Source organism: Anas platyrhynchos, chromosome 3 (assembly GCF_047663525.1).
Source record: "Anas platyrhynchos isolate ZD024472 breed Pekin duck chromosome 3, IASCAAS_PekinDuck_T2T, whole genome shotgun sequence".
NCBI classification, from domain to species: Eukaryota; Metazoa; Chordata; class Aves; order Anseriformes; family Anatidae; genus Anas; species Anas platyrhynchos.
In genome coordinates, this window is record NC_092589.1 from 28435088 (window position 1) to 28461462 (window position 26375).

At 36.4% G+C, this 26375-nt stretch overlaps 2 long non-coding RNA genes across 3 annotated transcripts in view; both read right to left on the reverse strand.

The window, feature by feature from the left end:
- LOC140001995 (uncharacterized) overlaps positions 1–26375 on the reverse strand; it is a 52760-nt gene that overhangs the window by 25015 nt on the left and 1370 nt on the right. Inside the window, exon 2 of the long non-coding RNA XR_011807834.1 lies at positions 23206–23296. This is a non-coding gene — a long non-coding RNA (uncharacterized lncRNA). The remainder of the gene's footprint in view (positions 1–23205; positions 23297–26375) is intronic.
- On the reverse strand, positions 1173–7571 carry LOC110353455 (uncharacterized). 2 transcript variants are annotated; one of them, XR_002403946.4, is made up of 3 exons: positions 7453–7571; positions 7294–7373; positions 1173–1843 (listed from the first exon to the last, which is right to left on the reverse strand). It is a non-coding gene; the product is annotated as an uncharacterized lncRNA (long non-coding RNA). The 2 variants fall into 2 exon arrangements; XR_011807833.1 differs by lacking the exon at positions 1173–1843 and adding an exon at positions 2255–2351.

The following is a 26375-nucleotide window of genomic DNA, read 5'->3' on the forward strand; positions in this document are numbered from 1 at the left end:
ACCAGCTGGGAGAGAGGGAGGAATGAGAAACAGCCTTGCAGACGCCAAGGTCTGTGATAGAGGGAGGGGGAGAGGTGCTCCAGGCGCCGGAGCCTGCAGCCTGTGGTGAGGACCATGGAGAAACAGGATGTCCCCCTGCAGCCCATGGTGTGCCACGGTGGAGCAGGGTTCCACACTGCAGCCCGTGGAGGAGACCCCAGTGGAGCAGCGGCAGAGAGCAACCGAGAAGGAGCGGCGGAGAGAAAATGCTACAGACTGACCGCAGCCCCCATTGCCCCGCTCCCCTGAGCCGCTCAGGGGGAGGAGATGGGAGAGGGTGGAGTGGGGGGGGAAAAATCTTACTGTCTCCGTCCTCTGAGTCTGCTTTGCCCATCACGATACCTGCTGAGTGATCTCCCCGTCCTTATCTCAGCCCTTGAGCCCTTGGCATCGTATTTTATCTCCCTTTCCCTTTCAGGAGGGGGAGTGAGAGAGCGGCCATGGTGGAACTCGACCGCCCACCCGAGTAAAAGCACCACACTGTAACACCTAAACTAAAGTCCCTTTGCTGCATCTGAAGTCCTTTCTTCCACATCCTAAATCTATGGCCTGGGGAGAATCACAGAATCACAGAAATTCTAGGTTGGAAGAGACCTCAAGATCATCGAGTCCAACCTCTGACCTAACGCTAACAGTCCCCACTAAACCATATCCCTAAGCTCTACATCTAAACGTCTTTTAAAGACACCCAGGGATGGTGACTCCACCACTTCCCTGGACAGCCTGTTCCAGTGTCTAACAACCCTTTCAGTAAAGAAGTTCTTCCTAACATCTAACCTAAAACTCCCCTGGTGCAACTTTAGCCCATTCCCCCTCGTCCTGTCACCAGGCACGTGGGAAAACAGGCCAACTCCCACCTCACTACAGCCTCCTTTAAGGTATCTGTAGAGAGCAATAAGGTCACCCCTGAGCCTCCTCTTCTCCAGGCTGAACAAGCCCAGCTCCTTCAGCCGCTCCTCGTAGGACTTGTTCTCGAGGCCCCTCATTATTTCTTTTTTTCTTTTTTTTTTCCTCCTTTTAAATTAAGAAATTAAAAAGCCAAGGACATGCACATGGACATGTGCAGTTGTCTTCCTGCCACATTGAGATTAATATGTTGTCTTCTTCTCAGCCCCTCATTGAACATCTTTCTGCAGTTATAGCACTTATGCTCATTCACAATCCAAACTGCATAGACAACCATTCATCCTTTATCTAGAGATACCCATCCCTACAAGAGGATTTTATTATTTATCCTGAGTCTTTTGCTTCCATGTCAGACCCTCTTGTTTGTCATCTATCTCATCATACATTCATTGTCAGCAGTATCATTACTATTTACATGAATGACCAGAGTGATTTAATCAGGTGGTCTTTATTGACCATCAAGGGTTTGTTTTTGTTGTCAGGGCATATCCTTCTCATGATGCATTCAATGCTTCACGGTATAGTTCTGTGATATTTCTCTTCATCAGGAGGCCATGATATCTTTTTAAAAAGACACATTTACATTGATAAAATGTGTATATAAGGACATTATTATTCCTATGCTCTGCTTTTATGTTGTGTTTTCTTATGAAAAGTACAACACCTTAGATTGCTTTAAAAATATCTATTTTCCATAGATATTTTCTACAATATGCTTGCAGGATGCAATTCTCATCCCCTGATAGAAAGTCAGTAGAAAATATCATTTTAATTCCGCAACTATTTATGTATTTTGCATAAACAGACTGCTGGCTAAGAACATCCTCTTCAGCCCTGCTTTGAAGACGGGTAATGACAACAGCCTTACAGTCATGTTCAGCCTTTCACCTAGAAGGATCTAAAAAAAAAATAAATGTGGAGAACATAGTTTTAAAAGTATTTGTATTTTAGTATAATTTTATCTGCTTTAATGATATGAGCAGTGACAATTATTTAAGAATCTTACTCCAGGAATACATAAAATACTATATAGAGAGACACAGGAATTCTGTATTTTGGTGAACAAAAACATGTAAAATTTAAAACAGCTGGTGTCACAGAATATCAAGGATATTTTAAGAGTATTGAGTTAATTTTATAAATGATAAATGTAAACTTTTCTTCACTTGCACGAATCAAAGTCTGCATGGGAGAAGAAAACAAAGTACTGAAAAACTAGTGACAAACTATACTGAAATATCACATATAAATTATTTAGGAATAGCCATGTAGATTGTCTGACTATTGCCCTGACCTTGGAGGAAGACACCGTCAGAGGATCCATAGATATGAAATGGTAATGAGAAGAAATCTGTCCCCTGAGACTTGGCACTTTCTGGGCTATCCTTGCAAAGGATGAGTGACTACTAAATAACGGAGACAAATATGAAAAGCTGCTGTCATTTCAAGATAGGTTTTGTTTTTTTATGTGTATTAAGAAAAAATAATATTTTGCTTAAGGAAAATTCACTGAATAGCCCTTTCTTGTCCTTGAAAAAAAAAAAAAGAGAGAAAAGCAAAGCACAACAACACACAAAGTAACAAGTGACTATCCTCTTTCACTCTCACCCTGTTTGTGAGATGATCAAAGTGATTTTAAGAACCTGTAAGAATCAGTATTTTACAGCAGAAAAATAAAAAAATAAATGAAACATTGATTATATCCTGAGAAAGGAAAATCAAGATCATGAAGAGCTAGTTCATCAGAGAGAAGGACAGTCTAAATTTGAGTTGAGAGATGGAGCACGGCTGATCAAACTACCCTAGGTAACCCACAAAATGTCACAAGAACTTTAATGCTAGAGGTCAGCTGAAATCATCAGAAATTTCACAGAGAAACCTGTTCATTATCACAGCACACCGTACCACATATAAACAAACAAATATATAAATATTTAAATATAAATATATTAAATATATAAGTATAAAACAGTATGTCAGTGATGCCATGGAAAGAGGATATTTAGACTTTGCTGCCAATATTTTATGGAGCATCTGATTAGCTAGCTGTAAATCTATTGATATCACAGCTTTCTTTATAGATGAGAACTGTAAGAAGATTCCTTTTTAATGCTTTTGCACAAATCCATAGAAGATATACTTTCTTAAAGCATGATTTTCTCCTGATACCTGAAATATTTGGAAGACTTACAGAAGCTATGTGCTGCCTAAACACCATAATATAACAACAATAGGTATGAAGGATGAAAAAATACTTGCTGTTTCCTTGGGAAGTAGGTTAGTTCCCCATGTAGAATGAGGGCAGCATGGGGCACTGATCACACTTGGTGCTGTGCTGGTGACTAGTCTTAATTAGTTCAGAAAAAAATACAACATCTTTTATCTAAAAGCAGAAAATGGAGAGTAATCATATACCAGAAGCAAAAGTAATTGGATCTTAAACATAGAATAGGCAAACAAATTGTGTTTTAATTCACATCTAACCCATGACATTTATAGGTCTTTTCTTTCCATTTCAAAATTGTAGTAACTCTTATCATGATTACTATACTAGTGGCTTTTCTCCATGTCTCTCCATGCTCTGTATGATAATCTTTTTATGTCATGCCCTTTCATTTGGTCTGCTGACAGAGAAATTCCAAAAGCTTCCTGCTGAGGACTTTCTATAAAGGAACAACAGTTACTTTGTTGGAGAAAAAAGACCTCCTTAGAGAGGCATGTTTTTATAAACCAGCTCAAGAACAGCAGAAGACAGGAGGGGGGAGGAGAGGGGAGAAGACTAAACAAGTTTTCAGGTTTCTTTGTGGATCATATGCTATGTTATAATTTACAAACATTCCTGATATCTCATCTTTGCCTACACATTTTTACAAGTCCAATGCATTTCAGTGAAACAGGCTTACTTTTTTCCTCACAATGCTATCTGGACTCCCTGTCTAGTATCAATGGCTGGAATATTATCTCCAGTTTTGTTTTCTTACATAAAACTCACAGAATTCAACTTAAAATATGAAAAGTGGAACTGTCATAGTTTCATAACTTAAATTCCTCATATCTGGAGTTATCACTCACATATTAGCCTCAAGGAAAAGCTTTCCTCAGTCCATGGTTAATGCATTTAAAAACTATTTTAATAGGAAACTTGGAAGCCTGTTAGCAAGAGGACTAACCTCCAGTAAAGTACAAATTATAATTAAAGTATTAGCATGAGGAACTGTTATACTGTAACAAAAAGAATTTAATCTTTCCTAAAGTTATATTAAAATCCTAATATATATTTAGTTTTACTACAACATTGAGCTTTAGCTAAGATTTCAAAATATTTAGAAAATGAAAGTGTCATATGTACAATTTAGAATGGGTACACAATGAATCCATGCTGGACACAGGGCAAATCATTCTGCTCTTTAGTTGTTGTGGAAAGGTGAACCTGCTTTTTCACATATATTCTGGTATCATTAGTTTGGAATACAAGAAAATTGGAAAGAAAGGAGTTTATGCTTTTTTTCCTGAGAATAATATTGAAATACCCCTGAGGCATTTAAAACGTATGTGCCAGACATACTCACTGAATTTCTAATAACTTAGCGGGTATACTGTTTTAGAAGGTAGACTTCAAAGCAGAAATTCTGATTGAACGTTGAGTAGGAAAATATATGAACTGAGTAGAGGAACATTTCTGAGCTAAAGTAATTTCTTCCCACTCTCCACAAAATAAAATCAAAAGCTCATTAAAAATGTCAAAACATCAGCAACTTGAAGGGATTTAAGATCTGAGGCTATAATACAGGATTTTGTGATGGTTGCTTTGTCACAAAGAGCATGTGGAAAGTGGTTGTCCCACACCAAATTTGTAGAGTAGGATGTGGAACATAGGACATGAAGTTCACCCTCTCAGTCAAAGTTCAAAACGGGAAGGGTAACAGTTGATAAAGTAAATGAAAGCATCACAGAGTTCTAAAGACTCTGGCCTTGGTCGTGGTTCTGGTGGTATGCTCTGTAACCAGTATGCCACGTGCATTTAGATTATATGATTCAGATACAAAACCTTTCACTGCTGAACACCAAATAATCTGTGCAGAAGACCCTATAAAAGCTGAGTGGTTTGATAGCCATTTGAGAAGGCAAGAAAATTTCTTTCATTCTGGAATCTTACAATAGAAAATTTTGTAATTAAAGAGGAAGAGTATGACAGACCATATTTCTCCAAGAAATTTTGCTCATAAATGCTCACTTCTCCTTTTCTCTAGGTAAAAACAAAGCAGACCTGAGGCAATTCTTACATCCTAGGATCATCTTAGGATCATCTCTCTTCTTCCCTCCACCAGTAGAGAATTTATTCGTTATTTCTTAAGCTTCTGTTTCCATTTGTCAGGTAGTGAGCCTGGATATATATATATATATATATATATATATATACTGGTATATATATATCAGTATCTACATAAAAGCATAGGAAAAAGGATGTGTGTTTAAAATCTGAAAAACTCTGTATAACAAGCATTAGAACTCAGATATTTAATGGATGTCTGGATGTCTTCCAATTTTGTGTAGTAGTTTTTAGCACTCTCTCTCTCTATTCTTTCCAGTAGATTGTTATGCTGAGTCTTTTTTAAAGAAAACATGGATTTCAGTTAAGCATAAATGCCATTACGTATGATGTAAGTTGTATATACTGATAAGTTACAGTCATATTAAAATATTATATAAGCTTAATTTACTATGATTATGGAATTATATTTTTCCATCTGCGAAATGTAGCTTTTAACTGAGGACATATTAAACACATCATTCCAAAGAATCAAAAATGTGGGAATAGCTAGTATTTTTTTTTTCTAGCAGGAAAATATGCAAAACTATAGAAGGTCTTATCTCTAAAAATCCTGGCAATTTATGCAGGGTTGTCTACACAACTTACACTACCACAGTCTTTTGTGTGTGTGGGGGGGGGTGCATTTATATGTGAAGCTTTTCTATTTTATCTTTTAACTCTTTAAAGCCTGATCAGGATAATTTGATATACTGATATTTTATTTTTTTTTAATCTAAAAATCTCTTAAACAACTATGGAGCACACAGACAAAAGAGGAGCTGGAGGTGCTGGATCAATACACAAGACAAATGTGTCTTGGAAGTGGATATTGATTCCATTACACAAACATGCTGCAAGTGAAAGGCAAAGGCTTTTCTTCCTGATGTATGTAGATTGTTATGAGTAAGCTTTCCAGAAAGAATAGTTAACTCTGGACAGGGCTGTGATAGAAGTGAGCTGGTACCAGCTGAGCAGAGGCACCCCTGAATGTGTTGTGGGGGATTTGGAACATGTATATGCAGCTCTGTACTTTACTATGACCCTTAAAACTGCTCTGAAAATGAAGCAACCAGCTACAGGCAGAGAGGAAGTCTATCCCCAACAGCTTTGAAGCTGGGAAAGACTCAATGCTCAGTGCCAGCAACAGACAGGAGGCTAGGCTCAGAGCGGGGGACAGCTGAGGACTGGGCATCTCTTTCCCACACCTCTGTGCCTGTCCCTCTGGCACCCACACAGGAATCACCAGGTGTCAGGTTGAAACCATCAGGACCCATCTGCTGCAAACCAAAGAAAAAGCATTTTGTTTGCCCACAGACTTTTCCATTTGCTTTTGAAGGTCTGCTGGCAGCATGGGAAGTATGAGAACCCTCCCTCAGCTCAAAATATGACAGCTTCTCAGTGCACAAGAAGTAAACATTGTTTCAAAATATTATATGAAGATGAAAAAAGGTAGGTTATATATTAGAAAACACATCTATATACTTGTATTTGTCCAAGTATATAAATATATGTATACATATAAAACTATGTTTTACAATTTTACACGCCTGGCTTAACTGGAGATGACAAAGCTTCCAGCACATCCACCAGGTGAGTCAGACTATATAATAATCCAAATTACTTAGCACAATTTCCTTCTCTGTGGGTCAGTGCAACCCTCTGTATGGAGCCACTACCAAGGTACCTAGTCAGACACCTTCCTGTAGGAAAATCTTACTTCTCTTCCAAAGTAGTATGTTACTTAACATTTCTTAGCATATTTTGTGCTCCCTTTGTACGTGTGTTGAGTCAATTTAAAGGAATACAATGACAAAGTAGCTCTTAATGTTAAAAAGAATTTTTTTTCTCCCCATTTTCATTTAAATCTGTAGAGAATAATGTAAAGCAACATTTAAAATTGCATGGTACATTAAGGTCAACAGGATACTGGATAATTCTGGCAATTTCACAAGAAGCAAAACCATGGAATCGGAAAACAAAACAAAAAAAAAAAAAACGATAAAAAAATGATCAGTAATGATTAACATACATTTTACCTTAATTTTAAGGCAGACAGGCAGATACATCTAAACATAGAAGTGTCGTTTGCCCAGCTGTTTTCTGCCTCTAAAAACACCTGAGAAAAAATAAAATTAAATAAAAATTTAAAAGAATGGGGGAGGGGAGCAAGCAGCTGGTCAGTTTCCAACTCTTACCACCCAGATCTGAATGTGAGATCTGCCCCCTTTTCTACCTGCCCAGGGACTGGGTCTGGCCTGCAAGAAAGGTCCATGAAATGCATACCGTATCTCATAGCCAAGGAATAACATATTACAGGGACTGACACCCAGGTGTTAAAAACATATAAATTAGAAAAATCAAGATAAAGTAAAATTAACCCACTTTCTCCATCTCTTTCCTGATAATTAGAGATATTAGCACTTAATTAGAACTATTAGCACTTAATTAGCACATATTCTGTTACCAGGTTATGCCTCCCAGGGAAATTGATGATGAACCCTCCCACTTCTTCCTTTTTTCCCTGGCAAAGCTCAGAGCCAACCAAAAGAGCTTGTACTAGGGGAGTGCATGATCACACTTTGCATATTTTGTGTCTCTTTTTCTTTCCCTGTTTCTTCCCCAATACTCTAACAATGCTTGTCTTCCTCTCTGAACCACTGAATTATTTTACTGCCTGGAAAGCTGTGTATTGTAAGTTACCAGTCCCTTCAAGGTTAATTTCTTGGGCTGATACTGAAAATATGTCATCATTAAAGAGTTGCATTCCAACACCAAATATCTTAGCTGTGTTTTTAAGCAGGCCTCGCGTTGCATGAGATACTTTCCCTTCCTCCCGCAAAATGAGCATCCAATGTCTGTACTTTTTTTTTTTCCTATCTTTCTCATTTTAAAATAAACTTCAGTCAGATTTACTTGCTAAGTGTTATTAATACAGAAATGCTCCCTTGGTTCATTTCCAGCATATATGCTTTAGAAAACAGAACAAAAACAAATAAACTCAAATCAAACTAAACGAACAAACCAAAACAAACCAAAAAAGGCCCCCACAGGAATCAACAAATGGATCTTGTGCTGATGAAGTCATCCACAGACTGCTACAGGCTGATCTCCTGATCCAGAAAGATAGCAATCCACATTTCATTTGCACTCTTACAATCAATGGATGATACCAATTAATGTTTTTTTTGTTGTTGTTGTTTTGTTTTGTTTTTCTCCCAGTCATAGCAGAGAAATGGACAAAAAAAAAAAAAGTACAGCTTGTTGAAATGGGAGTTATGTTAAGAAAAACTTAAAATGAAGTTCCTGGGCCTAAATTCTAACTTCATCTTGCATTTTATTTAGTGTTCAGCTCAGGATATGCAGTGGAGAGTAATCTTGCCCTAGCTTGTTACAGTGCTTGGATGTGCACAAGTCGATAGGGCCAGATGGGATCCACCCGAGGTTACTGAGGGAACTGGTGGTGGAGCTGGCCAAGCTGCTTACCATCATTTATCAGCAGTCCTGGCTATCGGTGGGAGGTCTACTGTATACTTATAATGGAGTCAAATCCAGTTGGAGGCCGGTCACTAGTGTCGTTCCCCAGGGCTTGTTGCTGGGGCCGGTCCTCTTTAATATCTTTATCGATGATCTAGATGAGGGGATCGACTGCACCCTCAGTAAGTTTGCAGATGACACCATGTTAGGTGCGTGTGTCGATCTGCTCAAGGGTAGGAAGGCTCTGCAGGAGGATCTGGATAGGTTGGACCAATGGGTTGAGGTCAACTGCATGAAGTTCAACAAGGCCAAGTGCCGGGTCCTGCACCTGGGGCGCAATAACCCTAACCAGAGATACAGACTGTGAGATGAGTGGTTGGAAAGCTGCCTGGCGGGAAGGACCTGGGAGTATTGGTTGACAGTTGGCTAAATATGAGCCAGCAGTGTGCTCAGGTGGCCAAGAAGGCCAACGGCATCCTGGCTTGCATAAGAAGCAGTGTGGCCAGCAGGTCTTGGGAAGTGATTGTCCCCCTGTACTTGGCTCTGGTGAGGCCGCACCTCGAGTGCTGTGTTCAGTTTTGGGCCCCTCACTACAAGAAGGACATCAAGGTGCTCGAGCGAATCCAGAGAAGGGCAACGAAGCTGGTGAGGGGCCTGGAGAACAAGTCTTACGAGGAGCGGCTGAGGGATCTGGGTTTGTTCAACCTGGAGAAAAGGATGCTCAGGGACGACCTTATTGCTCTCTACAGGCACTTTAAAGGAGGCTGTAGCAAAGTGGGGGTTGGTCTGTTCTCCCACGTGCCTGGTGACAGGACGAGGGGGAATGGGCTAAAGTTGCACTAGGGGAGTTTTAGTTTGGATGTTAGGAAGAACTTCTTTACTGAGAGGGTTGTTAGGCATTGGAACAGGCTGCCCAGGGAAGTGGTGGAGTCACCATCCCTGGAGGTCTTTAAAAGACGTTTAGATGTTGAACTTAGTGACATGGTTTAGTGTAGGACTGTTAGTGTTAGGTCAGAGGTTGGACTCGATGATCTTGAGGTCTCTTCCAACCTAGAGAATTCTTTGATTCTGTAATACAGATGCAGATGAGATGCATCACTGCAAATACTCTTCATTATTGCTGCTGGTGTCAATTACAGTGGGTAGTGGGCAGCATGGGGTTCTGACCTGCTGGGTCCCAAAGAGATGAAGTGGCTAAGGGCAGATGTGAGACCCTGGAGAAGGCAGTATCGCTTCCTGCTGCCACAACTGGCATTGGTGAGACAGTGGTGGTGTGCACGCCCTTCTTGCTGCCCCCAGCCCAGGACACTCTGGGGCTGTGATGAAAGCGATGAAAGTCTCCGTGCCATACTATTGATTAATTATACTAAAATATAAATTTAAATTGTAATAAACTTCCATGAGAAAGAATAGTCAGCTGGTCTCTTTAAAATGCTTAGACATGTTCATGTTCAGGTATTCAGGAAACAAGGTACAATCTGCTGTATGTTCTTTTTTTTCTAGGGGAAAAAAATATTTAGGGAGCAAAACAATCCTTTTTTTTTTTTCCCAAATGTCAATGAGTATAGCTGTCTGTTTGTTTCAAGCTTTCCTGTTTTCACAGAGAAAAGAGAAAATTCCTGCCTTTCATATGCTTGTGATGGTATTTTCTGTCTCTTAGTATTTTTAAGCAAAATAGAATTTGGATGTGGAGGTGTCTGCTGAGAGGCAAGAATATTAGTGAATATAGAAAACCTCAAAAAAAAAATTAAAAATGTTTAATAAGACCTTTCCCCAGAGATCCCCAAAAGAGTCCATCAGTTATTCATCTAGAAGTCCAGTAGAACAGAAGAACATAATTTCATACCAAAGTGAAATAACAACTGAGTTTTGTATTGGACTCTGCACTGCAAAGGTTCTACTAAAAATATTTCAGGTATTAGATAAGGGAATAAGATAAAGACATAAGGGGAAAAGTATTCTTTGAGCTTTCAGGAAACCTTTTTTCAAGGACATAGTGGAGCTGTCTGCAAATACAGTGGTATTTTTCTTAAACATATCTCTATTTTATCTAGAAGAACTTTCTTACTCTAGCCTGCAATTGTTCTCCCTCTATTCTTCCAGATAAACAATAAACAAACTAAATCTCTCAGCAATGTAGTTTTCCGTAAGTTAACAGAAGCTGCAGGTGACTCAAAGAAGGGGAGGAAAACATTCTAATAAACACACACACACAGAATCTGCTATTTTAAATTGTTTTTCTGTATAAAAAAAGAATATTTATTAGTGTTACATCAAGAATAGAACTTCCATAGGTGTAAATATAGCCATTTAGCTGTGGTACCATGAGTTTCAGTGTTGTGTTCTTTTTTTTTTTTTTTTTTTTTTTTTCTCTCAGTTTTCCAATGATGCTTGATATTTTCCAGCACCCAAGCTAACTTATTCACAATCAATACATGTTTCTCTCTGTTACAGTACAGTCTGCAATATCAGCATGCTCTAAAACTGAAAAGTTAAGGTGAGGAGACTAGGTGTTTGAAGAGCCAGGTTTTTCACACAGGAAAACATTTTCCATCTATTAAGGACATGAGTGTATTGACTGAGCTGTGATTGATGCACAATAACCTGTAGAGGCAGATGATGAGGACAAGTAAGACAGGCAACCCAGAAAATCAATGAAATGTATTTATTTTAAAATCCCAAATGACTGACATTTAAAGTAACATGCAATATTTTAGATGAGAGAAAATACAGTAGGAGAGGACAAAGGCTCTTAGCTAAAAATTCTTCATATGTGCTCAGCTTCTCATGCAAAATTATCCATTAAACTCCAGTTGGAACATGTATGTGTGTCATATTAAAATATGTATATAAAATAAGTAACACATCTGCATAATATCCTTATAGACCTAAAGAATATTTGGAATCTATAGATGCCAAAACAAGAGAGATCCTAGAAATATGTTTCACTTCTGATACTTTATGATACGAAGGTTTTAACTAATTACTTATTAATATTAGTATGGTTGTAACCTTCCAAAATTAAAAAAAAAAAAAGTAGCCTTTGGGAAGTTTTATCACTTATGGACTTGTTCTAGGGAAACAACTTTCCTTTTTTAATGCAAGCAAAGGTTAAATTTTTAAATTTTTAAATACTGTGCTTCAATTTCTTCAAAGGACCTGCCAAGTTTACTAAGCACAGCAGTTCAGACTCTTCTAAACTAAAAGGAAAGGAAAATAGCTCAGAAGTTTGCAACTCAGAAGCTAAAATATAGCTGTGCCTGTGACCTCTCTCACTACTTCATTTACCAGTTGTGTATACTTCTGAGAGGACAGTTCCCAAAGATCACATATTTTTACAGTTGCGTACAAGCAGTTGGTTTTGTTCCAAACCCAAGAGATGCAATGGAGCAGCATGGCCTGCATTTATCATTTCTTTTAGCTGGTGATGAGAGATCCACAAGACTAACAGAATCAGAAATTACCCTTCCTCTTTTACCTCTCCTTTCTTTCTCAGCCACTGTGGACAAGACTTGCAAGAGCATTGCACTCATAGCCTCAGATAGCTTGCTCCTTGCCACTTAGCTTGCCCTGTGAGCTCAGATTCTTACACATTGCTCTGAATCTCACAATTCTTTTTGTGTAAAAGCTGGCTTTTTGTTGTTGTCCCATTAAATCTTATTTTGGACTTTGCCTCATTTCTGGATTATTTAAACCCTTTTCTGGCAAAGAAGGCTGAAAACCTGCCATTCTCAGATCTACTCAAGATACTAGCGAGGAAATCATAACTCTGAACACAAGAGTTTTTCACCTTTTTCTGCCTGCCAACAAAATCCACAGCATCAAAATCTAGCTGTGGCCAAACCACTCCTCCTTCATTCTGGTTCAAGTCTGCAGACGAGCATCTGTCTGCCTGCACTTCTTATGACACTTCCAGAATGACAGCAAAATTAGAGGGGGATTTTTAGGTAGCATCAGGCTGTAGATTCTAAGAAAATATATTCTTTCATATGATAAATAGAAATTATATCGTATTTATCCAGAAAAAAAAAAATAAGCAAATATGATGATCCCCATTTTAGAGCAGTGAATTACATCCACGCAGATATGTGTGAGATAACTAGAGAGCCTTTTCACTTATGTGCCTACTATATTTACTTAATACATCTTGTTACTGATTTTCTGAAGTTTTGTGCAACTTTAGATCTCCTGAAAACACTGGGGAAGGGAGCTGGAGGGGGAGGAGGAGAGGGAAGAAGGAGTGCTGGGATATTTTGGATCTCTCCCCAAGACCATAAATAATCTATGTCACTGGTTGAGCTTCCAGGAAACAGTGGCTTAGATATCGTCCCCTTAGTCATATGAATGGTTTAGACATAGTCCCCACAGTCACATGAATGAGATTTTAATCTTAGAGTGAGTTTCTGCAGTTCTAAATCTTGTTCAGAGGCACGTTTCAATTAAAGTTTGTAAGACACTATATGAAAGCCAAGCAGTAGAAAAGTTCAGAGTGGAGCTGAGGAGTATCTATGTTCATCTCTTTGAAGAAATGATTTCTTTCTCTTCTTTCAGGACCCAGAAAACTGGTGGGCTGCCTAGTCCAAAAATAGACCACAGCCACAAACTGAAAGGGCTTTTCATTAAAATTCTTACCAGCACCAAACCAAACAAGGTAATGTTGAGTCAAAAGCTCTACATACAAAAGCTTTTCACTCTTTAGAAAAGAAAGCCAGTATTCCCACACATGTTCTCCTTAATAATTCATCTTAAAATCCTTTCCTGTGCTCAAAGGCTGTGATTAACCCTTTGTGTATTAGGAATTAAACCCTATTCTTCTGCATCCCATTTTATGAAAGTGTCTTGAATTTAAAGAAACAATGCTTTCAAAAAAGCTTCTGGAGAATAATTAGTTACAATAACTAAAATATGGGAGAATAATCACATTAATGATACGTTCAATTATATAAAGTTGATTTATCTAAAAATGCATATGGCTTTGAGCGATTCCTTCAGCTTCAGAATATAGTAGCAATTTATACATTAACATAATAATACAGTAAAGTGAGAGATTTAGATAACAAACTCTGGAAGCCTTTACTTTAAAGACAAGACATTAACTACCTGTTGAAGGGTTAATGTCACGTATTTCACTCTCTGCACATACCTTTCTGCACATATGGAAAGATACAAATTGTATTTTCCTTCTGCACAAGCATTTCACCTGCACTTTCTCAAGCTATTTTGCATACAGTACGAATTATTTTAGGTACATTTTAGTTTTACACATAGGCATCAAAACACACCAAGCTGGACCAAATAGACTTCTGAGTCTGTGGGGTGGAAGGTTCAATTTTATTCTTATAGGGTAGAAGAAGGATTTTGAGGAACTGGATTTTGAGCAAGAACTGGCTGGCAGATGTTGCAGTTTCCTGCAGGCTCCTTTCCCAGTGATAAAGAAGAACTCTCTCAAGCCTGGGGAAGGTGCACAATTTCCACCTAGAAACATTTAATTGCAGCTGCATTGGACAAATGACAGTAGTATATGCTGCATTTCAATATCAGATAGCACTACTGGAAATCTACAAGATTTTGCTATTGGAAACCCATAGCAAAGTTGACCTGGCAGCTAGAAAAGTGCCCCGATGGAGATTCAGAGGAAACCTTTTCAAGGAAATGAACATGGAATGACATCCACAGTGTGAAGAGAGGAAGAGAAATATATTTCAGAATTTGAAAGATTTAGGCTAACAAGAATTTGAAAGCAAACATATAGTCCCCACTCACCTAGGAACAATAAAACATAAACTGGTGTCAACTGCATTACTGCTGAATATCTGTAATCCTTCCTTGAATATGGGACTTACCTGCATCATCACAGAATTGCCAATATTTCTATGATTATTAAAATTCTTTTGTAATAGATAGAAGATATATGTTCTACATTGGATACTGAAGGGAATGTTTCTGCATTTGAGAGTACTGAAATGCTATTTAATTTAATTTTCCCTGCTCTGATGTAGGCTAGGTAGCTCATGGAAAAGATAATCAGGTGATAACTAGATAGATCTACCCAGGGAAATTAGAAAGGATGTAAATGGATTTTACTGTATTCAGTGGAGTAATGATATTTTATTTTTTTTTCTAGATAATCTGTCTTCCATCTATCTGCTCTCAGAAGATTGTATACATTCCCACTTTTTTTTTTTGTTTTGTTTTGTTTTTTCTCCCATCCAAGCTGTGGAATATGTTACTTGGAAACAATCAGTGATTTGCAGTAACACAAAAATAACATTTTCATGCCTTTGACCAATCAACATAATTCTAGGTAAATAAAAGGAAAAAAAAATAGCTCTGAGGCTCTAAGATTTCACTTTTTAGAATGCACTTTTCAGCAACATTCTGTGAACATAAATGGGTATTATAGTTTTAATGATTTAAGGGAGAAATATTGTCAGTCCTAATTACTGTTAAGAAAATACACTGGATTAAATTTCAGGTCTATACCACTTCCAGTGGTAAAATGGAAGTGATAGTACTAGTCTGAAACAATACGGAATACGAATAGTACCCGTATGTGAAAGCTCCACAAATTGCCATGTGTAAAACCCAAACCAAAGAAAAAGTGTGCGTTATTATTGTTGGTTTTAGTGGATAATAAAAATAACTTTTGAACTGTATTTTGAGTTTGAAACAAATATACTGAGCCAAATCTGTGCCATGTATTTGATGTCAAACTGAGTTTTGAATGACTCTATCTACAAATACTTGCCAAACTTTTGAATACTACATTCCACTACAGAAACTGAAACCAGCTGTGCCTTCTTTCTTCTTATCTATATGCTGTAAAAGTGTTGTCAAATAAACTCCATCACCTTGCCTGGTATGATATCTTCTTTCCCATTGCTGAGCAATGTAAGAGAGAGACAAAATTTGGATATTGCCCGTACCTGAGTTGTCACGCAGTTACCAGCCTGGGTAATCTGGTGCCTCTGTGATTCTGTATTGTATCTTTAGCCATGCTTAAGGGCTATACAATTTTACAGTAGCCAAAATAGACCAGCAGCCCAATAGCCCATTTCATGTCTCTTCTGGCAAGAAAATACATATTACTTTAGAAAACATGATGATTTATTTCAGTATTAAATCCTACTTTGTATAGAAAAAACTAAGAATATGTTCAAAGTGGCACAGACCAAGCTAGAAGCATGGACCAATCATGGAGCACATAAATGTCTGTCTGTATTAGTTTTCACCTCTTTTTTTCAAATGAATACCTGAGGTCTGTGAAGATGCTGTTTCTACTAACATGAAGTTGTGCTCTGAAACAGAAAGGGGAGATTTAAGATTCAAGACCTGGAAAGTCCTCAGGTCTAACTAAGGCACAAAGAGAATAATACTTAAACAATTTTCAGATGTAGATTTTGAAACACTTTTAATATTTTTTCTACCAAAGCTTACAAAAAGAGTCCTATCTCTGCAAGGACTCTGAGTAAAATTGTCTAAACTAGGAGTTTCAGGTTGGGCATGTTGTGGATCAGAAGAACATGGTTTTGGAAATGGAATACAGTTTATGTCTGGTCGTCAGCTCTATCACAAGCAACTGTTTGAATGGAAAGGTCTCTCTTATTTACTTCCTGCACTGAAAGCCTCCCTGCTGTTAAAAAGCAGCTGTTATGATAGTTCAAGCTAAATATGTTTGCTGTGATGTCATAATATCTCCTACATCTCATGGATCAGAATAAAAGAGAACAACAAATATTCACCAGCAGGTTAATTTGTCATTTTTTTTCTAAACACACTTAACAAAATTACTTGTTAGCATCTTGTGCTAGGTTTATTAGTAGAGGAATCTTATTTATGTTTATAGAATTGAGTCAAAGTTGAGCTAGTTAACATGATTTTGAATAACAGATCTCTCCTTTTACTACAAATTCCCTTGAGACTTTGTAAAATACACACACACACATACATACAGTGTTACACGTTTCAGAGAGAAAACAAATTACAGTAAATTTATATGGAGCTAGATAAAAGGATTGGGTCATCTACCTTTATGAACTCTGTCTCTTCAGAGTCTTAATATTTTTTCTGCACTTGCACTGATGAAATCTAATGTTCTTTGATGATAATAGGATTTTTCATGTAGTCACACTATGTGATAATTGAGTGAATGCAATTTCTTCTGAGCATTCTGCACCCATTGGAGTAGAAGGCAAGTGGAACAAAATATATATGTTGGGAGGACTTCTGAGATGAGACAGAAATTGTTTACAACACAAACGTCATGAATCTCTTAGCAAGGAGATATCCCGATTTAAGTACAATTTATTAAATAAGTAGAATGATCAAACTGAAGTGCAGCAGAAGAATGTTTTTTCTTGTTGTTTTTGTTTTTGTTTTTGTTTTTTTTTGGTTTGTTTTGCTTTGGCAGTGTTCCAAATGACCAAACAGAAAACTTCAGAAGAGATTAATTTAGAAAGGGTGCTTGCAATATTTAATTCAATGTAGGGCATATTAACTAGTGTTTGTAGTAAGGAAATGGAAATTATGAGTCTGACTTCCTTTTCGCAATATACCTTTCCCAAACCACTTAAATCAAGATTCTGCAAGTGTTATTCTTACAGCACTATATTTCACAACTCTCACTGTTTTAGTAGGTCTAGTAAAAGCATCTGTCTTTTGTAGTACAATATAAGTCTCAATATAAGTACAAGCAGCAAAATCTAACCTTAAATCTATTGGGGTGTCAGTTTACATATCTGTAATATTGATGTGGTATTGTGAAGTTTTAATAAAGCATCACGTGTTTTTTTTCATGGAAAGAAGTTTAAAACAAATATTATGATTTAAGGAAACAGCAGAAATAAGTCAGATACTATGCTATTAACACAGTCTCTTCCACCTTCCTGTTTTCAACCCTCTCCTTTTTAGTACATGCCAAGTCCTGCAAGAATTAAACAAAATGTTCTATATATTTCACTTTGAGTAATGGAAATTCCAGAGCTTTTGCGAGACTCCTCTCACACACCACAACCTGTACAGAAATGTTCCTCTTTGACAGATATTTTTTAGAGGAAGTACTAGGTACTTTCACAAAAGAATGTTGAATACTTTCCTGAGAAAATGTAAGTGTCAGATCAGAAGACACAATTGGCTGTTTGTATCTGAATTTATTGCTCGTTTACTAGTTCCCCTCTATGTTTACAGAAATATTTCTTCTTTTTATCCCTATTATTTAATTAATTTTAATTGGAAAATAAGATACTGTCCCTCTTTCTTTTCATTGTCTTTTTTATTTTTGTTGTTTGTTTTCCTTCTCTCTCTTCCCCTTGTGACTCACTCATGGTTGCCAGCATTCCCTATCTTCATCAAGCAGATTTGTTTTCCTGCTCCATTTGTTTCTGGATTGCAGAACCTACACTGTTTTTCTTTTTGCTGCTTTTCTTCGCAAGGGAGCAGAGCAGTGATTGCTATTCACTGGAAGAACCTTTTTGCTCTTTGCATGAAGGGCACGTGAGGTATCAATGACTAGTAGCCACTCAGCTATAGCTATAGCTATAGATGCTTCAGGAGAGCATGTGTTAAAAGTTTTCTTTCAATCTGTGGGATTTTCTTCGTTTCTTTTGAAAAATCTAAGACCCTATTTAAGAAAGCAAGCAATATTGTAGGTCAAAATGAGAACAAACACAAAACTACTTATAGACCTGTGCTGCCCCTGTGTACAAACATCCTCCCATGACACTGGTGATAGTTCTTCAATTTTCTTCAAATTTTCTTCTTTTCAAAAGAAAACTTAGTAGTCAGATGAAACCAGAATCCCTGCTGCTAGATTTTTTGTTCACTGTCTCCAGTACAAATCAGAAGGAAATATATAGAAGCTAGTGATTCCTGAAGAAAAACAGAATAAGCAAAAGAGAATACTAGCTGTATGTCTGAGTTTCCCCATATGTCAGAGAAGTTCATGTTCTTATAATGTAAATGTACTGTTCAGTCATGCTTCTAGTGCATCTTCTTTCAGATCTGTTATCCATATGGCTAGAACATATGATACCAGATAAAAATGGGAAAATCCTGTTGAAAGTTTGATTGCCTGAATGTAAAAATTAAGAAACAAACAAAACAAAAAATCACAAACGCCACCAACAAAAAACTCCCAACTTACCTATATGGTGATAATTCTATGCTCACTCTTTTTCCAATGCACATAGTAAATCCTCTGTTGCAAAACTGGAGTGCTTGTCAAAAGGAATACCAAAACCAGTCAGCACTCAGGACACAGCTCTGATAGTTTCTTTACATTATGAAGGGACTTTCGTTGTCTGACATGCAGAGGGCTCTTTAGCCGTCACCAGTGGTTTAGACATAAGGAACGAATGATGAAAGCAATTTTAACTGTTCATTAGTTTAACTTGTGATATCTTGGGAAGACTTGGGATTGCATTTTTCATTTCAAACCCAATGTTATTGCAAAATACTGCAGAAAGTAACTCCTGAAACAACAGAAGCCTAGTTTGCCAAGGTTTTATGCCCTGAGGCACAGAGCTTTGTCTGATGTCTAGTAAGTGTTAGGTGAAGACAGAAGATTTTTGTCAGAGCACTAGTAATGTCTCCATCTCTTTGCACTCACCTATTTTCAGAACAATCTATTGAGTTTTGTTGAAATTGTTCACTGCGTTTATGGATGACTAGCTCAAATCAGATCAGTAAGATGTGTATGTATACTAACAGCAAGAGTAGACTCACTTAAATCTGCCTTCTCTCAGAATTGAGGCTAAAAATTGTAGGTAAACTACAAACTTTTTTTGTGTCATTAGTAAAAAGCAAACAACCAAATAAAATACAGTGATAAATAACACTGAGAGCCTCAAGCAGGTTCTTCAAAACTACTTGTCTGAGAGCCTTTATCTTCCTGTAACTGATTCTCAACAGCCACATCAAAATATCTTTCATCTCTCTATACTTCCATCTCTCTGTCTATCTAGCTCTCTAGCTGTCTATCCATCCATCTCTAAGAAAAAGAGAAGGAATTCCTCAGAAGGAATATGCTATTCTGATGTACCACAGTTTGATGCCTGAGAGTAGGTTTTACTTTCAGGTTATGTGCAGTCTATTTGAATTACCCTGAATCTTAAAAGGATGTAGAATTGAAAGGATTTCCCTGCAGTAAACGAAAAGTGTGAAAGCTATTACTGACACCTGAAAGTAAAATGGAACTTTCTAGATAGCCACAGGGTGAATTTAGAAAATAAGAAACAATACAACCAAAGCAAGTCAATCATGTTGTCATTAAAGTCAATGGGTCATTTGTCATGGGCTTTGATAGGTGTGGGATCTGTCCCAAATTCTTCACATTACCCATTAGAAAAAGGAAATTAAAATTCTTGTTGCCATTTTACCACTCCTAATCTCATTTCCTCATTTTCCTCTCTCTCCCTCAAACCTTCTTCTCTAGGGAGTTTCTGAACAAAGTAGCAAGTATGAGCAGAGGGCTCCAGAAATGATGTGATAAGGATCATAGAATATGTAATATAGCTTAAGTTTTGCTGGCTATTTGCTGCATCAAAATATGCTTTTCTCACAGCTTCCAAAACATTGTTTTCCTTTAAGCTGTACTGTGTTGGACAAAGATACAGATGTTTTACAGGCAAACAGCATCATCCTCTGACTGGTTGCTTGAGTAACTTTTTCACCCCAGTGCTAAAAAATTGGAAGATATTTTAATACTACTGAAAGCACTGGGGGGCAGTATGATCTACAGATGATCTAGGATCTCTGTGCATTTGCACAGACACCCTGCCATCTGCCTTGGGTATCACTTCCAGGAAGGCATCCTATTTTTTTTTTTTGTCTGGCAGCTCTGCTGTACCTTCTTGAAGGGCTGAGTGTGTGTGTTTTGCCAGCTCCAGGGGGACTTATTGCAGTGAGGCAATGAGGCACTATAAAACAAGCTATAATGTAATGTAAACAAAGACTGACAGTCTCAACAGTTTGACTGCACTATGAACTTTTCTGAAGCATCAGAGTCATGCATGAATCCCTTCAATCAGGTGGTTACTTTTTTATCTGTGGGACCATTTGAACTCTAAGAACAGCTTGGAAAGTCTTCAGTGTCTTTGTCTATGATTGTGTCTGGAAAGAGAAGAAAATCTTGCCTCTTATCTGCAAAGTATAACTCTTCCTGATAGTCCTGTATAAAGTATGCTGCAAATTGTTATCAGTTGCTGTATGTTGTCTACTTGTTTTTGTTTATAATTTATTATTTCTTATGTTGTGTGAAAGCAAATAAGCAAGCAGACCAATCAATTATATAACATCAGCTAACCTGGAAAACAAACGAAGTGACTGCAAACACAAGGATAGCAATAAACAAACACAGCATTTTCCACAAAGTAAATATGTGAATTATTGATTTTTATTTTTAATATCAGAAGGTACTGCTGTTCTTATTGGCCTTTTATTTCAGAAATGCTGCCTTGTAACACTTCACTGGAACATTTAAATGCTACAGAGATATGGTGGAAATCTGGTAGTTTCCATAGGTAATTGATTCCTGGTAGTTTTCCATAGGCTAGGCCCTAGAAATGGAATTGAAGTGTTAATTCCACTCAGGAGTCTTAGAAGGAATTCTGGCCTTGGATCTTTCTACATGGCATTAACGTAAGATGCAATGTATGAGATAACTTGAATATAAACAGCAGAATAGTTATAGTCTCAAAGAACTCTTTCATGATGTATTTCATGGTGTATTGCTTCCGGTCTTCACTAAGTCATATCTATGGTCAGTCCTTTTCCTCCTACAGTTTTTCCAAAACAACTTCTAAAGCAAGAGTTGTGATGCCCTCTGTACTATGCTCAATAGCTCTGCTGTTGGCATTAACTCCTCTTGACATCAGCAGTTGCACCTATGTTTTCCAATAGACAAAAACACTTAGAAAATGAATGAAACTGTTATGAGAAAAGCTGTTTATGCTCACAGATTGTACTCAATAAAGAACAACCACATCTTACTTCCATAAGGTTCCCCTGAAGTGAAGGCAACCCTAACTAAATGCCCAATGAAATGAAACTTAACATGCTTGTTTATTTATTTATTTATTTTTTCTTTATTGAATGTTCCCGTGTTAAATGCAAATAAAACAGAACAAAATGAAGATATGAAATAAAATCTTCCATTTGATTATTATGGCACTATTGCTACCCTTGTGGTAACCCTTTAATACAACATACTGAGTCATGACTAATACTGGATGGACATTTTGGGGAAAGCTAACTTTGCAGACATATTATTTTTTCAGGCTCATGTTCTTCATTAGGGTCTATTTGTTTTATATAAACAATTTTAATTGTCTTTTGATACATTTTTATATAACTGTCTAAATATATCAAAATAGAATATGTGGTCATGTGCATGTTACATGTGCCAGACACCAGGATTCACATGCAAATATACATGGGCTAAAACTAAGACAAATAGACCACCAGCCTCTCCCTGGTACAGAGAACCACCTCTAGAAGCAGAAGCACTGACAAAGGCTAGCACTGCCAGCAATGTAACCTGTACACTGTAAGGTTCGAGAAAGGTTAGGAGCAAGGTTGTAGCCAGCAGAGATAGACCAATGTCCAGCAGTGGTAAGATGTTGTTGTTGTTATTATTATTATTGGCATCATCAAGTTTATTGACTGATCTCTTACTTCTGAATAACACCCAGGAAACAACAAAATGAGAAAAGAGCTACAGCAAATGCTAATTAAATATGTGCTCTCACTCTTTCAGCCTTATTAATACATATAGAGGTTAAGTTCTGGACAATTCAGAGTATAGCATAGAATGTCCAGCTTGGGAAGTGCAAGAACAAATACAATGAAAAAAAATAATAATCTAATCATTTACATTTAGCAGCACTTCAGTTGGAAAGTGAATTTGGTTCTGCTCAATGTGAGTCGATGCATTAGGCTTCTTTCTATTTCAGCCCACCTATAATCTCCAAGTAAAACTCATAAAGTCACAGAGTTCCTTTAGTCATTAAGAAATGCAAGAAATCAAACAATGTTCAAGTCATATGACCAAGTTTACTCAAAATTTCAGGCATCCTTAGAAAGCCATTCAAATTGAGAGTGTAGTGCTTACTGTTTATAGATTACATAGAGCAGCTTCTTCAGGAGAAGGCAGCTTGGGATTCAGACAATGGGAATAATATTTAGGGGGTGCCACTGAAGTGCTATCTCAAACCAATTTATTTATCTGAATCTCAATTTCTTTTTCTAAAGCCACTTCAGATGTTCTCAATGTAAAAGCTAACAAATTATTCCTATTATTCTTAGTTACCTTCTAAATTTAAAGTCAGGGAGAAAATACTAATCTGGCAAAATTTAAAATAAATGTTTTAGGGAAAAGAGTGACAATGAAATTAAACACAGTAATCCCAGATCCTTCACAGTGACTCCTTAGAGAGAGCATATCTGAAGAGATGCATTATAGTTATCTGTATACTCACTATGAGCAAAGTTGTCCCCTTGATGTCTAGATGAACTGGAAATACAGAATTGGATGTTATCCAAAAACATCCTTATTTCTCATCACACCAGCTGAGTGGACATGAAATAGATGAAGTTAATAATAGCACAACATGTATCGAGTCACTGAAAATGCATATTTCAAATGACAATGTTTGTACAGTGTTTTCTGAGAGCTAAAATTGGTCAAAAATATCGTTTAGAAGGTAGAGTATTTATTCACATGTAAAAGGTCATTGCAGAATACATTTATAGAAATACATATAATTAATTATTAATTGGAAAATATCGTATATAGTCAGATAGTATAAACGTTACTGAAAGACTAAAGAGATTTACTAGAAAGTCATATTATGTATGCTGAGTTAAGTACAGCAAAGCTGACAGAGGAATCTTTAACTCTGCTTTGGATCTTCAGAGCCTCATCTATTGGCATAAATTTCCTTCCTTGTCAATCAAACTTTAGTTAGAGCTACTATCAAAATTAACAGATAGGTAGACTTTAGCAAACATACATAGAATTAGTTAATAGGTAGACTTTAGCAAACATACATACTTCTAGAGACAGTGTCATAGACACATAAAATAAAGAAAATTGAGAGGATGTTATGGTAAGATGCCACCAAGACTTTCATTTGCATACTTTCATTAACTGGATACTATTGTTAAGACAGCAGAGCACCTAAAGAAATCTTTGGAAGGGCATTTGGTTAGAAGTATGCTTTAAACACCAATGCACAGTATTTTTAAAATCTCCAGGGAATCTTTCAGAGGAGTTCCTGTCACTGACCTTTGGTAAAGAATTATGTATATTGGTCACTAGTTTTCATAACTTTTCAGCATTAGTATGTTCCTCATAATATGACTCTGTAACTCCAAACTACATATTTTTTTTAAAGGACTCCAGAAATTTGCATATATGAAAGTGATTTGTACCTAAGACTCTTACTCTTATGTGAGTGAGGTATGTAAGTATCAGTATGAGTCTGTACCATACAAATAATAATAATAATAATAATAATAATAATAATAATAATAATAATAATAATAATAATAATAATAATAATAATAATAATAATAATAATAAAAATATCAGTACAGGGCAGGTCTAAGTGTTCTGCTGAGTAAGGTTAGATAACCAAGTGAGAACCTGGAAATCAAACAAGATAGTAGAGATAAAATAAAAAAAATAAAAAAAATACATTTTTTGATGGAGCACATTATTTTGAAAAACTGACTTTTTCTTAGTAAAATATTGATAGTAATTTTGTTTTGAAAAAAAAAAAAAAAGAATAATTACTTCTTACAATTCATTTTAAAACCAGTAGAAGAATTCAAATGGAAATAAATCATTTTGATTGACTCCAAACCAATTTATATCAGCCTGGAAATTCTTTTTTCTGTTTGTTTTCTCTGTGTAGTGCACTATGATTATTGTTTAACTACATAATTATACTATGTTATACTCTTCTATGCACTATCTTTGGTGTGGGTCATTTAGTGACCCCCAAATTCCATGTGCATGTTTTGAAATAACATGGTGTTATTTTTGTTATTTGAGAGCAAAGTAGCATTACTTGAATAAACATGGAGATGTCATTGTTTGCAAAACACTTCCATTTTTTATCATAGCTGGTACAGTTCTTGTGTGTTTCAGAAGGCTCAGCTACATATGCTGTGCACTTGGTGTACTCCAAGCTTCAGTAATTTATTGCACTTTAAAGGAGGCAATCACAGCGGTAAAGCAAGAATTCATAAGCAATTGCCATTTAGGCAAAGTCATAAAACTTTTGATTAGGCAATTCAGTCATTGTTTAAAGTGAAGTTGCAATTAGGTAACCTTCACTTACTTAATATACATGTATCATCATTAATTTTAATCAGGCATATTTGTTATTTTTGACATTAGAGACAGGATAATTAAATTCTAATTTCAAATTTACATCTATATCTTGATGCAATCAGTTGGCTGCAATGTTATTTTTGTGAAAATTTCTCTTGTTATTCTGTTAATGAAATGACCCTAGATGTAAAATTGTGGTTCATATAGGTAAATTAATAATGCTATATTTTACAACCTCGAATTAACAAGGAGGTTGCTCTCCTGCTTGTTTTGAATAGAATAATTTTATTCTATTCAGAATAGAATTCTATTCTATTCAGTTTATACTGAATCCTATTGTGAAATTTAAAACAATTCTTTTTAGTAACATTTTAGTTGGGTTACTAATTAGTTTTCCTGAGATTTACTTTGCTGATGTTGAAAATTATTCATGTAAGCTTCATGAAGAATTCTTCATGAATGCTGCTTCTCCAAGTTCTTATTTTAATGAAGTATCATCTACATGACATCAGTTTCCAAGCTGAATAACCAAAATGGCATAGATCCTTGCTCTTACTGTCCAAAAACTGTTTTCTGTCCTTTTAAGCAATCCCACCAATCTTTTCTGGTTCTGACGCAGAACACAAGCAATTAGTACTTAAAAATAAATAAATAAATAAATAAATAAAATAAAAAACAAGTCTGAGAAAGCTTGAAATTTAAACAAAATCCCAGCCTTGTATTACAAATAAATTTCACTGCAGAAAATTCCAGATGTAACCAAACACACAAAAAGGAAAGAACACAGGTTTTAATGTTGTAGCTACAGGAAGGGGATGACATTTTAAAAAATATTTTTTTGAAGTATTTAGTCCATGAACACTAAAAAGCAGAGAGGAAAACAACTGGCAGATTCTGATATCTGTAAAATTTTAGTTGTTATTAATTCTATATCTAATAGTTTTTATTTACGTATTTAAAATTTGTTTACTAATAATTATGTTAAGACACATTAAGGATAACAAGCTTTTGTAATGGGAAAAAAATGGTATTGAATCTACACTGAGGGAGATTTTGGCTTAGATAAATCATTAAATCAACCTGATGATTGAGGGGAATCAGTTTTAAAGGGTTTGAACAGAATAATTCAGTCTACGCACAGAAAGAATAGTTAAAAGTCAACCTTAGGCCTCTGCTTGAAATTTTTATTAGAGTGGTTTGTAACTAGCTGTCTTGCTCTGGGACATTGTTAAATGCATTTCTCTGAAGTCTTTAAGTTTAATGATTTGAAACTGCCCTTCTTTAGCACGGCAGGAAACACATGTAAAT